Source organism: Ambystoma mexicanum, chromosome 12, assembly GCF_040938575.1.
Source record: "Ambystoma mexicanum isolate Mex_15411 chromosome 12, UKY_AmexF1_1, whole genome shotgun sequence".
NCBI classification, from domain to species: domain Eukaryota; kingdom Metazoa; phylum Chordata; class Amphibia; order Caudata; family Ambystomatidae; genus Ambystoma; species Ambystoma mexicanum.
This window is the reverse complement of record NC_090936.1, coordinates 693,337,681-693,350,529: the sequence shown is the minus strand read 5'-3', so window position 1 is coordinate 693,350,529 and position 12,849 is coordinate 693,337,681. Positions and strand designations below refer to the sequence as shown.

The window sequence follows — 12,849 nt, the reverse complement described above, 5'->3', positions numbered from 1 at the left end:
GCATGCATAACAGGTTTACAATTAAAAGTAAAGGGTGGCTTTGGAAGCCCTTGTCTCGGGAGGATAGCTCAGGGGCAACATACTCGCCTTGGAAGCAAGATGACACAGAGCAACTCTGGTTCAATCCCCAGGTCCGCACTTAGAAACCTCTGGGTATTAAGCGCTTTATAAATAGCATATCATATCATTGCTTCTCTTGATGAATGAGCCCCTAATACTGATGCATCCACCTGACTTCCTTCATGCAGTCCACCTAACCTGACGAGCCAAGGTACGGGATGAAACCAGAGCATAAATCAGATGAAATTTTATAAACATGGAGGAATCCGAGCTTCTTAAGTCTGCTGTTAAGAACTCATACGGTTATATAGATTCCTGAGTGTGTCATCCCTTGCCAGCGCCTGCCCCCTATCCTTAACTGGATAGTTAATAAATTGACTTCGATTGATTTAGTGTCTCTTCAATTGAGTTTTATTTATATTGCCCTTCTGTGCTACCAGCTAGCACGGAAGGATCACCCTTCTGAAGGTTAATATAAATAAAACTCCATTGAAGAGAGACAATAGTCAATTTATCAACTATTCAGATAAGGATAGGGGACAGGCGCTCGCAAGGTTGTACACACTCAGGAAGGGTTTGAATAATAAGGTATAGGGATACCTAAGCTCACCCAGTAACGCGACAGCCCAACGACCATTACTTTGTTACATAGATTCAACTGCAGAAATATTCCAAGATTGTGGAAATGCCAGACATTCAATCACTTGGAGGCAGTTTTTGTATGTTGCAACAGAAGTAAGTAAACACCAGAAAGAGTAAATCCTCCACCCTTAAAATCTAAGGCACTAATATGAGTCTCAGCAAAAACCACCAGCGACCTCAAAGCCACCAATTTAGCCGTCAGAGTTTTGAATGACAATTTCATTATTTGTGTGCCTGGTGCAAAACAACATAGACCCCACATTTGAGAATATTTAGGAAGGGGAGGCTAGCCTCTCTGCTAGGGGGTTTCACAAGGCCCAATGGAGAGAGATATGTGAATAAGCTTAAGGATCTGGCATACATGCTTGCGAAATGCAGGATAGCGATGGGATGGAAAGCACATGCGAGGCCGGTCGTGCAGATATGGTGGACAGATCTGATAGTGGGCAAACGCAGAGGCCATGGTATGGCACGAAGCAGTGGGCTGGGACATGGAACTAGGCGAGGGGGAGGAGGTGGAGGACTGGAAGTGCCTGATAGCGGATTTGGCTACTTCTGTGCAAGGTCTTACAGACGTTGAGAACACACGTACAGGAGGAGAGGGCGGCCAGCGCGGTCGTCATGGAATACAGTCGTGAGGGCAGTAACCATTGTGTGTGATGTAAGCCGGGGAAGGGGTGGGAGGAGTTGGGGTGTGTGGGTGTAGCAGACAGCCTTGACTTGATGTGAATTGTGATGAACATGTTTATGCAAGTCTGTAAGTTATTGTGATCATATAAAATAATAAACATTGTTTACAAAAAAAAATCAAGGAAGGGGAGGATTGGTTATCCAAACACCTTTCAATAATCTACAATCTAAAGGGTGTTCCACAGCCAGAGGGCCTTCTTCTATGAAATATCATGGCTATAGCTGGCAGATATAAATTGGCTGTTTGGTAAGATGCCCTTTTAGCCAAATTTACAGAAAAGTTCACCTTGAGTATGTTATCTTCCTGAATGGAATGTCTCCATCCTTTCGTATACATCCGCTAACTGAGGCAGTCAATGCACAGCGGTAGGACTGGACAGTACTCAGTGCCCATGATTTTATGGGAAGAGCTGAAGTTGATTGCAAAACATCAAGGGTGCCAATTTGTCCAGGAGACGCTACAAGACTATTAAAACAACTTTGTTGGTAAGCAGCAATGAGCGTCACGGTTGTTGGGACTTGTCAACACAGGGAAGGATGGAAGGAGAATTGACTATTCTTTAAACATTTCCCAAATCCCTGGCTACCTTGCCCAACAAATATAGTGTTGCGATTACCAACCTGGCTATCTGAACCAAGCATGTAACAACAAACTGGGCCTCATTGCAAATGTTGTGAAAACAATTCAATCCCTGGACCCCATGTTTAAACAAAATGCATCTAAAAACAAACTCAACTGTTGCAATAGTTTGTGGATCTAGTTTTTGGGGCAAAAAGATCTACTGATAAAGGACCCCAAAGGAATCCGATATTTAGAAACATATCTCTGTGAAGAACCCAGCCACTTTGTTTACCTGCTGACATGAAGTGAACCCTCACCCACGACAGCACTGTATATCCTTAGGATATATTATGCTTCAATCCTGATTTCTCTAGGAAGACCGAATTTCCCAATTGCATGGCCAGTGCTCTGAAGCCTTTGGATTTGGTCCCCCGCCAAGTTTTAATGTACCTTATGGTAAAACAAATTGTTCATCCTCAGACAGATCATGCAACAGAACTTTGTCTTTTGCCAAACTGTAAAGGACCCTGCAAGCATATCCACATAAATGATATCCAACAAGGATTCCTGTTGATACCATATCCTGCTAGTTGAAGTCTGGCTACAATGAACCTTCATCCTATGTGGCTGGCATCACACTCTAAGTGACTTTTATGGGGAGAAGCCGATCATTGATCTTATGTTCCACGCCGCAATGTGTTTTAGCCATTGATGTACAGGGCTTGCAAAATCTACTAGCCCACTCACATTGGCAAGGAGATTTTATTTTGTATTTGTATTTTTTATTTATTGTGTTTTATATAGCGCCTTTGTCCAAAGCGCTTTACATAGGACAGTCAACAATATAATGAATCAGAATGCAAATCAGCGTTCATAAACAGTAACATTCAAACTGTGTCCATAAATAGTAACAATCAATTTTCATTCCTGGGAGTAACCAGTCAATCAGTGTTCATAAACAGTAACAATCAATTAGCGTTCATAAGAGTAAATGAATCACTGTTCAGATTTAATCAATTAGAGGACTGTAGCAGGTGGGTTTTTAGAGAGGACCAGTAACAATGAAGGACCAATAACATTTACATGATACTCAACCTTGCTGGCAAGTATGGCGATGTTTGAAACTTTTTGCAGTAAATGGCAAATAAAAGTTTTATTGTGGATGGCTGGCTTTGGTGACATGCACCCTTTTACAGAAAGCACTGGTAAATATTTTGCTGCACGTCACCATGGGATGAGTGCATTTATCTTAGGTTAACTACGTAAATTAAGGTCTAGTGGGATTGTTAAGAATTTGCGAGGCCTGCTCAAATTCTTTCTTTACTTCTATAGAAATGTGGACCCAGTATGCATAATTTTTAACTGTGCTTAGAGTTGGATTTGGAACTTTTGTAGGGCCTGGTTATCAGATGGAAAAATCATTTGGATGGAAGCTGATAACAGACCTGCCACTCTGCCATTTGCCGCCGGTTTATCGTTTGTGCCAACAACGTCTGTGATATCTCCTTTATAGAAGTAACTTGTGCACGTTGCAGTTATAGAAATGTATCTATTGCTGGGATGTATAGTCTGACTGCTCCCAATGTATTTATTTATTTTGAGAACCTACTTAGGCCAGTCGTTCAGATTATGAGAGGTTGTCGTAGGACTCATGGCAGACTCAGGGACTCTTCTCACTATCATACTGGATGAAATGCACAAATGTAAGCTGTAATCGAAAAATTAACAAGAACCCTGTTGGCTACCTGAGCATATTCTGGACAGAACATTGTCGTAATTGACTGTTTCAAGGCACAAATGACCTACAAGGATCGCACCTACCTGGCAAATGTGTTTTTATGCACTCTCCAAATTTGAAATCATGTTTTTTTATTCTCTTCTTGGCATCAAATCACTTAGTATATTGCTTGCTTCTCTGGGACTTTACCATTTAGGTTCTCACTAAACAGCTAGATTACCTTCTTTAAATAACCACCTGGTGTTGTCACAAGACTAAGTGGGGTCAACAACACACATACACCAATTAGGTGTATTTATGCAATTATTTAGAATGGTCATATTAAAATAGTTTACAAAGACACCCAAAAGCACCTCTCCCAACCACCCCCCTGTCCTCCATCTACAACTTTGGGGAATTCTGGGTTTCAGACAGTTTTTATAGTGGTGTCTCCTTGCCATGGCATCTCGCTTTCCCCGTTCCACGTATCAGGCTTCTTTCTCCCGGTAAATCTTCAAAGATGCAACTCATTATTTAAATGTCTGTGAGTCCTCTGGTCTCACACCTAGAGCTTTTGGGCTTGTTACTTAGGTATTTAGCAATCTCTGAGTTATCACAAAACCTATATCAGCAACAGTCTCTTGGCTCCAAGAAAGAATAAGTTCAGGGTCATAAAAAAGTCTCTCAATATAGCAATCACCCCCTTGTCATAGGGCAGACATGGCCGGCAATGGCCCACCAGCCCATGCCTAGGCAAGCCAAATGAAGTGAGGGCCTCAGCGAGGCCTGTGGGCCGTTACTGGCCATGTCCGCCCCCAACAAGGTGGTGATAGGCATTTGCACTGCATGGTTCATCCTGAGAGGCTCCCTGTTGCCTCCCCACAATCAGGACAGTGCCACCGGTGTGAGGGCCTCTGGTAGCTGGAAGCAGCGGGCAGTACACGGTATATTATCGCCGATGTTGCAGCCACCTGATTGGCTGAGTGCCCTTGCCCGGTTCAAATCTAGGATCCCTTCCCAATGGACTTTGTCAATTCTAACTCAGTCACTCATAGTTTGTGGGGATGAAGGGACCAGCATTTCTTTTCTTCGTTCCTTCAGGCAGGGCTCTATTTCTCACCCTTATTTTTCAGTTCTCAAGAGACTGTACAGACTGGGACTCGCGGCCTAGGTGTACATATTAAGCCTAGGCTGCAGCAATGTGGCGTGCTGAAATATGCTAGGCGTAACTCCAGAGTATCAACCAGGCTCTGTGTCACTTAGACTGTGCTGTAGGCTGGGTTCTGTATTGCAAGTCTTCATCTTTGGACGGGACCTAGTTCTATTTCCCAACACCCCACCTTCCTTCACCTGCTTGACAATTTGGGAGGATCTCATAAGTCAGAGTATCTCCTCTTCTGATCCCGTGATTTTTCTATTGCTCCTCTCCCATCTTTTCTACCACCTCTTTGACACTCTGCCACATGTTCTTTCCCCCTCCCCTTCTTTTTCTCAGTATTGTAGCATGCTTGCTCTTCCTGCCTGTTTGTTCCAATTGGGCAATGTCCGTCCACCTTCTCTCCTCCGTGGTCTCTCTCAAACCCCTCCACGCTTTTCTGTCTCCTTCCCACATTTGTTCTCCTCCTTCTTGTTTGTCATTGTCACGTCCTGTCATGAACCCAAATTCATTTAACAAGTGGTCGCAGCTGTCAGGAATGCAGCAATCTCAAGGACCATGTTTCCCATTGCACTCAGTACATGGTGATATCGTTGCATCACAGACGTCCAGCAAGGTGAACACGCCAATGCCTATCTCTCCTGTGGCTGCAGCAGTTGGACATTTTTTTGCTTTTCAACTGAGTGTCAGTCCTGATTTTAGTGGCACTCTTGCTGTGATCCCTGCATCCCTGCACCCATTTATGATCTTGACTTTCTGGTTAAGCGATTTCCTGTCTGTATTCTGACCCCTTTCTTAGGGTGTCCTGAAACCTGATATCTTGGTAAGGTGTACAGTATCTGACCACTTGTTGTCTTCTTGACCTGCAATTTGCGTGTACTTCAGTTCTTCTGTTATTGGTGACCAGAACTCTTGTCTCTTTCACAACCTATGTTTTTAGATTGCCAATTGAATGTGTTTGCTTGCATCTTGTTACCTAGGAATTTTCCACTGACATGTTACTGGATTCTTCAATTGATGTTACTGTGTACTTCCTGGACCCCCCTCTCCTTAGTTGCATCCCCATGTCGCCTAGGTCAAGCCCCCACAAACTTTTGTATTTTGTTTATTCTGAAGTTACCACTGTCAGGGCAGTCTTCTCCGACCTATGGACTCTGGCTCTCTGGAGGAGTGCTCACTTAGGTTTCTGGCAACAATCTATTATCTGAGGTATCTACGCAAGGGTGGGGCTAATTGCTGCTGTGTTGTTATACTTGATTTATATTTGTTATTTTCTTTCCTACGACCTGGGAGAGAGCATTGTGGCATTCCTCCCTCCTTTTCACCCGATGGTGCGCATGACATTTCAGTGAGAAGAAGCATATGGTAGATGACATAAAAAGAACTGTTTCAAAAAAAGTAGCACACCATAGAACTGTCACTGCTGAAGCAATCAACGACACTTGAACAAAGACCAATTATAGTTGTTTCAACATATATGCTGTTTCTTTGACTGAGATATAATTTTATATGTTTGGATTATAGGGCTTGATGTACGTATGTTTTAACAATTGACAGCCCAAGATGAACACAAAGTTTTCACTGGATAAATCATGCGTTTAAAAATAAAGTACATGCTATATATTTCTACATATATGCCACACATTCTTATAAACACATTTATGACACAGACAAATACAACACAGACAATTATGTCCCAGACACTTACACAAATCCCACTTATGCCACAGATTTACAACACCTCCTCTTATGCCACGTGCTCTTAGGACACACACTTATGACACAGATGCTTACGACACTCTCACCACTCACACTTGCAAGGCACCCTCTTATGCCACACACTCATATGATCTATCGAAAGACAATTGGTCAGGGCGTATCTGGACAAGACAACATAAGGAAGAATTAATCTGTTCTAATGATTTTTTTATCACAATTATTGTGTATTTTTTATGTAAATTATACAAAACATACCATACCATCAAGGTATAGTGAGTCTAACACATCCCTATAAAACATACACATATTTCACAATTCTTACATGTAAAACGACATCTAGTGATTCGTACAGACGAGCCTTGTAATGCCAATGTTTTTACAATAACATAGTATCCAAAACAAAGAATGTCTTTTTGACACTTTTGAAAACAAAAAAGTCGACACAAAGGTGTTTCGGCCTATTAAATTCTATCAGCTTCAGTTGTAATGGCCTTCATCTGGGCGGGAGTAGTGAAAGTGTTGCCTCACTGCCTGTGGTTAGTATCTATAACAATTAGAAAATGTATAGAATGAATGCTTTCTGTACAGAAAATTACTTCAAAACAAGCTCCAAAAGTAGCCACAGCCTGAACCTCATGGGGCCAGTGAAAGAGCTTTCTGTGTTGTAGCAATTGAACACAGAGAGTCTGGGATGCCTCCAGAATCCGCACCATGTATGTGTGTTGGGAGAAGCAGAAAATGTTTGCCTGTGAGGGTAAACACACAGGATGACCTTTTCTGCGTTATCCTATTGTAACATACCAAAAATGTGCTACACAATAACTTTTAAGAATGTATGTAGTATATCATGGCTATCTTACCTCATGGAATCACTGGTAAATGATTTGTCTCCAGTATGTAAGCCTCAGTACTAATTGGCAGAGAAAATATACAAAGCCATATCACTGTACTGTTAAAGTGTGTAAGACAAGATTCACAGTGTGAGAACATGTCTTACCTCTATCTACCTGTAGGAGATTCAGAGCAGCGAGGTATCATACAAGGAGGGATGGCGCCGGAGCGGGTTGTCGCTGTGCAACTTCCTTTTTCCTTTTCCCTTTTGCATTTAGGTTCGCCTATACAGGAGTAGAGAGATAGGGTCTAAGACTAATCTCTCTCATGATTGCTAGAAAACAGTGTATCTTGCAAGTAGCATCTAAGTGCTTACCGCTTCATTGTCTAGCCTTTCTTCCCTGGGTCCCGCAGTACACTTCGACGGTCAAGTCTGACAGCGCTTCGCTCTTCCGGGTTTGTTGACACAGAATATGTTACCTAGGTAACACTGCTTGCTGGGATGTCTTTCAAAGCCGGTTAAAACGTGGTGGCCATATTGCAGTGGTTTGTGTACTTATTGAAAAATACATGTCTCATGGATCAGTATCTGCCTCCACGCTGCTTTGCCAAGCTCTCTCCCATGTTCTCCTTTTATTTCTCTCCTCTCCACCTCCTTCTCCTCTGCCATGGTCTACTCTGCACTTCCTGACATACCAATCGCTCTGCATTCCAACTCCCAACCATGACAGCATGTGCATTAAATAGCTCTGTGGGGTTGGGGCTGGGCTGCATAACTGAGTAATCCTATGTAGGTGTGTAAGCGGTTCAATCTAACACACGGTCAACTGCGGAGCCATTTCCTGAAGTTACAAGGTGTTGGGCTCCCATTTTCAAAACCGCCTAACTGTGACTCTGGCAATACTCCCTGATGGACGCCGGGCTGTCCCTTTTGCATCTCAGAACTGCACAATGTCTGACTTCTCTCTGATGACTGGGGAACCGCACGGGCAGCTATGAGCAAAGTCCAGGGCATACTGTACTGTAACATATTCTATGTAAGCCTGCTGTGAAGAAGTTTGCAAGCTAGGCAAGCTGTTGGTCGAAACTTATGTAGCTCCCTTGCTGATGAATTTAACACTGTTGACTTCAATATGTTGCAACAAACGCACACAGATGTTTGCATTTGGTTTTTAAAATGAAGTGTTCTACAGAAACACATATAGGCCATACACATATGTGGGTTTGCACAGTGCTCCCATTTATTTATCAGAAGTACATTGGCACACAGACAAAACATTTAAAAAAAAATGTTTTGTTTTAATTGTTAGCTGCCACTGTCACAAATCAAATACTTGTATAGTATTTGTAAATGCAAAAGAATTCAACTACATATTTCTGCTTCAGATTTGATTATCATGTAAAGTCATTTAAAGTCAGATAGGAAATCAAATGTATTGGAAGCGGCTGACTGAGACTTTGATTGTTTCCCTTCAGTGCGCGCTGACACGTGTTCTGCTAGTTGATGGTGCCATTCCTCTAGCCTGCTCGCAGGGACTTGGTGTGGTGCGAGCGGCTGTTGCTGCTGTACCTGTGTCGGTTGCTATCTGCTGGCATTTGCTGTTTCCCTGGTAGCTTTTGATGATACATGGTGTCGCTGGCTCCTGAGAACAGGTGAGAGCTGGTGAGTGACCCCGTAACACGAGAGCAGCAGAGAGCAGGAAAACATAGAGTCGCTTAGGCGTGCTCTGGAGCTGCTCATGAGTTTTGGAAGTTCCTGGTGCTTGTAGAGTGGTAAAGGGCTATGTGGTTGTGGCCGCCCCCCATGGGTTAATTTGCAGAGAGTGTAGTGGGTGCATCTGCACCCTGCTTATCTTTCTGTACTTATTTACCCAGGGAGTCGGGGGCCCAAAGCTGGGTGATTATCCAGTTGACTGGTCCTCACTAGTTTGCCACTTACCTTTTGTCTAAACAATTTTGTGTAGCCTACAGCGGTGGTAGTGGCCCTGACGGCTGGGCAGTAACGAGTGGAACACGAGGACTTGGGTGTTCTTAGGGCATTTCTTTTGGAGACAGCGGAGGCAGCGGATGATAGCAGTGGAGGAACGCCATCTCCCGAGTCGGCGTGAGCCATTGTCGAGTCCTGTTGTTGTGCCCACACGGCTATTCGGTCCAGCTGCGCCATCAGCTGTCCATCCGATCCATTACACCTGTTAATACAGCGACTGCAGTGAGTGTGTGGGAGTTTGGGATTTTCTTTCGTCCCCTCTCTCCGTTGCCGAGTTTGCTGTTGAGGACCGGTTTGGTTTGGTGCATTGACTTGCCTCCCATGCTTGGCGCCTTGCGTGTATGGATTTACACTGCCTGCCTCTGCCACGGTAAGCGGCTGTGGTATTGTTTCATTTTGTAACCTGTTGGGTGTCCTGACCCACGTTTGAGCTGTCATGCTGCAACATTTGGTGCTGTGGGCTTAGAAAATCCAAGATGGACAAAAAGCCCACATGTGCGCCAGAATCTAGGAGAACCACGCAGTTTGTGCACACTAAAATAGTTGCCTAACTTGCCACCCACCAGTGCGAGCAGGATGGGCCGGGGTGCCATGAGTGAAATGGGTGCCAAAGGAAAAACTTTTGTTTCTCTGAATGCCAGCTCAAAATGCCTATTTTCAAACATTGCAACACATCCAAAAATCTCACTGAACACCAGCGGACATCTGGCAGAATGAAGTATGTGTGCATACTAAATCTGGGAAGTTGAAGAGCCCCAAAACAATGTTCATAACAAGACTGGCTGAGCTCTGCAGGTCTGCAGCAGCCTAACTGAAACTGGATTTAAAACTACCAAAAATCGAAAATGTTTAAATTAACTGAGTGACCTACTTTGAGTGTCACATAGTTTGTCACTGTTGAAATGTCATAGTTTTGAACTTAGAATCAGCATTCTAGCTGCATATGTAAAAATTGTCTTGACTTAAACTGGGGAACAAAAAGTGACATTTTATCTGAAACCTGGCTTAATGAAACTGAATTCTGCCTGACATCTACCCCCACAGGAGTTAAAACCTGCTCAGCCACTCTTCCCCTTGCCAAAAGGAGTTGTCACCTCTCTGATTAGATGAGGGGTGGAGCAGCTACAGGGAGTTGAACAAAGGCCTGTCCTGGGCCCAGGCAGATGGTTTATTAGGGTGGCCGTAAAATAGCTTCCTCTTGGCAGAAGCTGGGAGGGGCGGGGTCTCTGAGCTTGGCAGAAACTGGATAAACTGGTTTCTACACCATGTGACCTGAAAAGACACACCCCTGTTGGCCAGAATATGATTCTAAGAAAGATGTATAACTCACAGTGCGGACTTGTCAAAATTATTTAAATGATACCATAATTCTTGTGAATTGTCTGTGCACGTTTTAAGACGTGTTGGGAATTTGTGTGATGTTTTGGGGCAAATCCCCGCTATTTATGGATACTACAGACTCTGTGTTTAAGCTAGAGACATGGGAATTTACTGGAGTATGTATGGACAGGCCGTGTATATGTGTAAAATTTTTAATGAAGAACCAAGGTTGCATAACCCACTAAAATCGAAAATGTTGCCGTTTCTGAATGCAAGCCCTCAGGAAGAGCAGATTTGGGACAGAGACTACCTCATGTGATAGGTAATATGTACATGCAATGACAAAACACTATGTATTTGAGAAATGTGTATTTTGATCAAATATAGATTTGTGGGCAAACTGACCAGGGGAGGATCCTCTGACCCATAAAACCTACAGCATCACTCTGACTCACAGTTCCTTCCCCAATCATGGGAGAGGGGAGAATTGGGCCAATGACAAGTTGAAAGAGGGGCTGGCTAGTGATGCTGCACACACACCCACTTTCAAAAGACATAAAAAGAGTCACTGGAAGCTAGAGAGGACATTCAATTCCATTTTGCTGCGGAGCATGCTGATCGACGACTTCACATCCAGAGATCCAGACTTCAAATCCATCAATCTCCAGAACCTGTAGCAGTACCTAGAAAGCAGAGCAGTATCCAGAATCCAGAGAGGCTAGACCAGCAGATCCAGAGTGACCCAGACTGCTGTTAGCAGAACCAGAGAGCTGACCCAGATCACTGTGAAGTGCCGAGACCAGAACCGGAGTCCAGTCCAAAACCTGACCAGATCCGTGGCGAGGCCTATTTTCAAATATATTGTGAGTACCTAGCAGAACTGTGCAGAACCAATCTCTTAGTTAAAATAATCTAATCCAAACTATTTTAATCTAACCAGAACTGCCTCCTAGAAGTTGTCACTTGTCATTTTGCAAAGCTGTCACCTGTCATTTTCTAGCTGCAAGCTGTAACCTGTCGCTTTGAACTTTTAAAATTTCAAATCCGAAAAACAACCTTCACAAAATCATTCATAACTCCGTAACCGTTTGTGCTAGGAACTTGGTTTAACTTTCCTCTGAAAGCTTAGAATCTCAGCTTTTCAACAAGCCTTTCTCCGTAATCACGATTCACGCTCCCGCTTTGGCCCGATTTCTTTACTTGTAAAAAGATAGCTGCTTTTGCCTGAACTACTAAATTTCGTTTGCCTCTTAAGAACCATCCCTGAATCATTGCTAGAGTGAGCCTGGACTAATATTAACTAGATACCACTCACCCTGAACCTCCTGAAGGGAATTAAAAGCATTTTCAGCATATTTCTCACTGCATTGTCACCATATTCAAAGCACTTGGGTCTGTGTTTCAAAACTCCTATCTGTTGTATAAGCTGCTGGGGGGGAATTGAACTGAACACTATTTGATTGCATTCCTAAGAACTGAGTCCCATTATATTCATCTCCTTACATTGCATTAAGGGGGGGGGGGTGAATTGTCCAAGAAAGTGATTACATTGTCTTTTGCTGAAATCCTATCAAGTTATTTTCTGTACTGCATTTCATTCCACATTGCATCCATTTGAAACCATAAAAGTATTGTTGCTATCGTATCCATCCTATAACCACTCATCATTGATTATAAAGAAGTGTGCTAGTGCCAGACTATCCATTATTGATTACTGCTCAGATTAAGTGTGATATTCAATTATTAATTTATTATAAAGTGTGATATATATATATATTGTTTAAATTATCAAATAAACCTTTTAAACTTGCAAAACAGAACTACTTCTTGGCTCAGTGGGGTCAGGGGGATTCCAAGAGAGGGGTGTTATATAGGGGTAGTCATCCAGAACTCATGAACTGGACGTAAAGATATATCAATAAGGGTTTCCATTCAGTATCCCAGACTAGGCATTGACTTAGCTGTAGTGTTGAATTGAATCCTCTTACAAATTGGGGGCTCGAGCCGGACGTTTGGGTTAGATCTATCACTTGTGCAGATTAATACAGCGTGCCAGCTGACCAGGTACACATATCCGGTCAGATCACCACGCTGTGTTACACTGTAAAGCACTCCTCAAAGGAACGCTCTAAGGAAAAGGTCTGTTTTGCAAAAATAAAATACAA

At 43.1% G+C, this 12,849-nt stretch overlaps 1 protein-coding gene across 1 annotated transcript in view; it reads left to right on the top strand.

Moving 5' to 3' along the window:
• LOC138514007 (L-threonine ammonia-lyase-like) overlaps positions 1 to 12,849 on the top strand; it is a 416,242-nt gene that overhangs the window by 256,459 nt on the left and 146,934 nt on the right. The window lies entirely within an intron of this gene.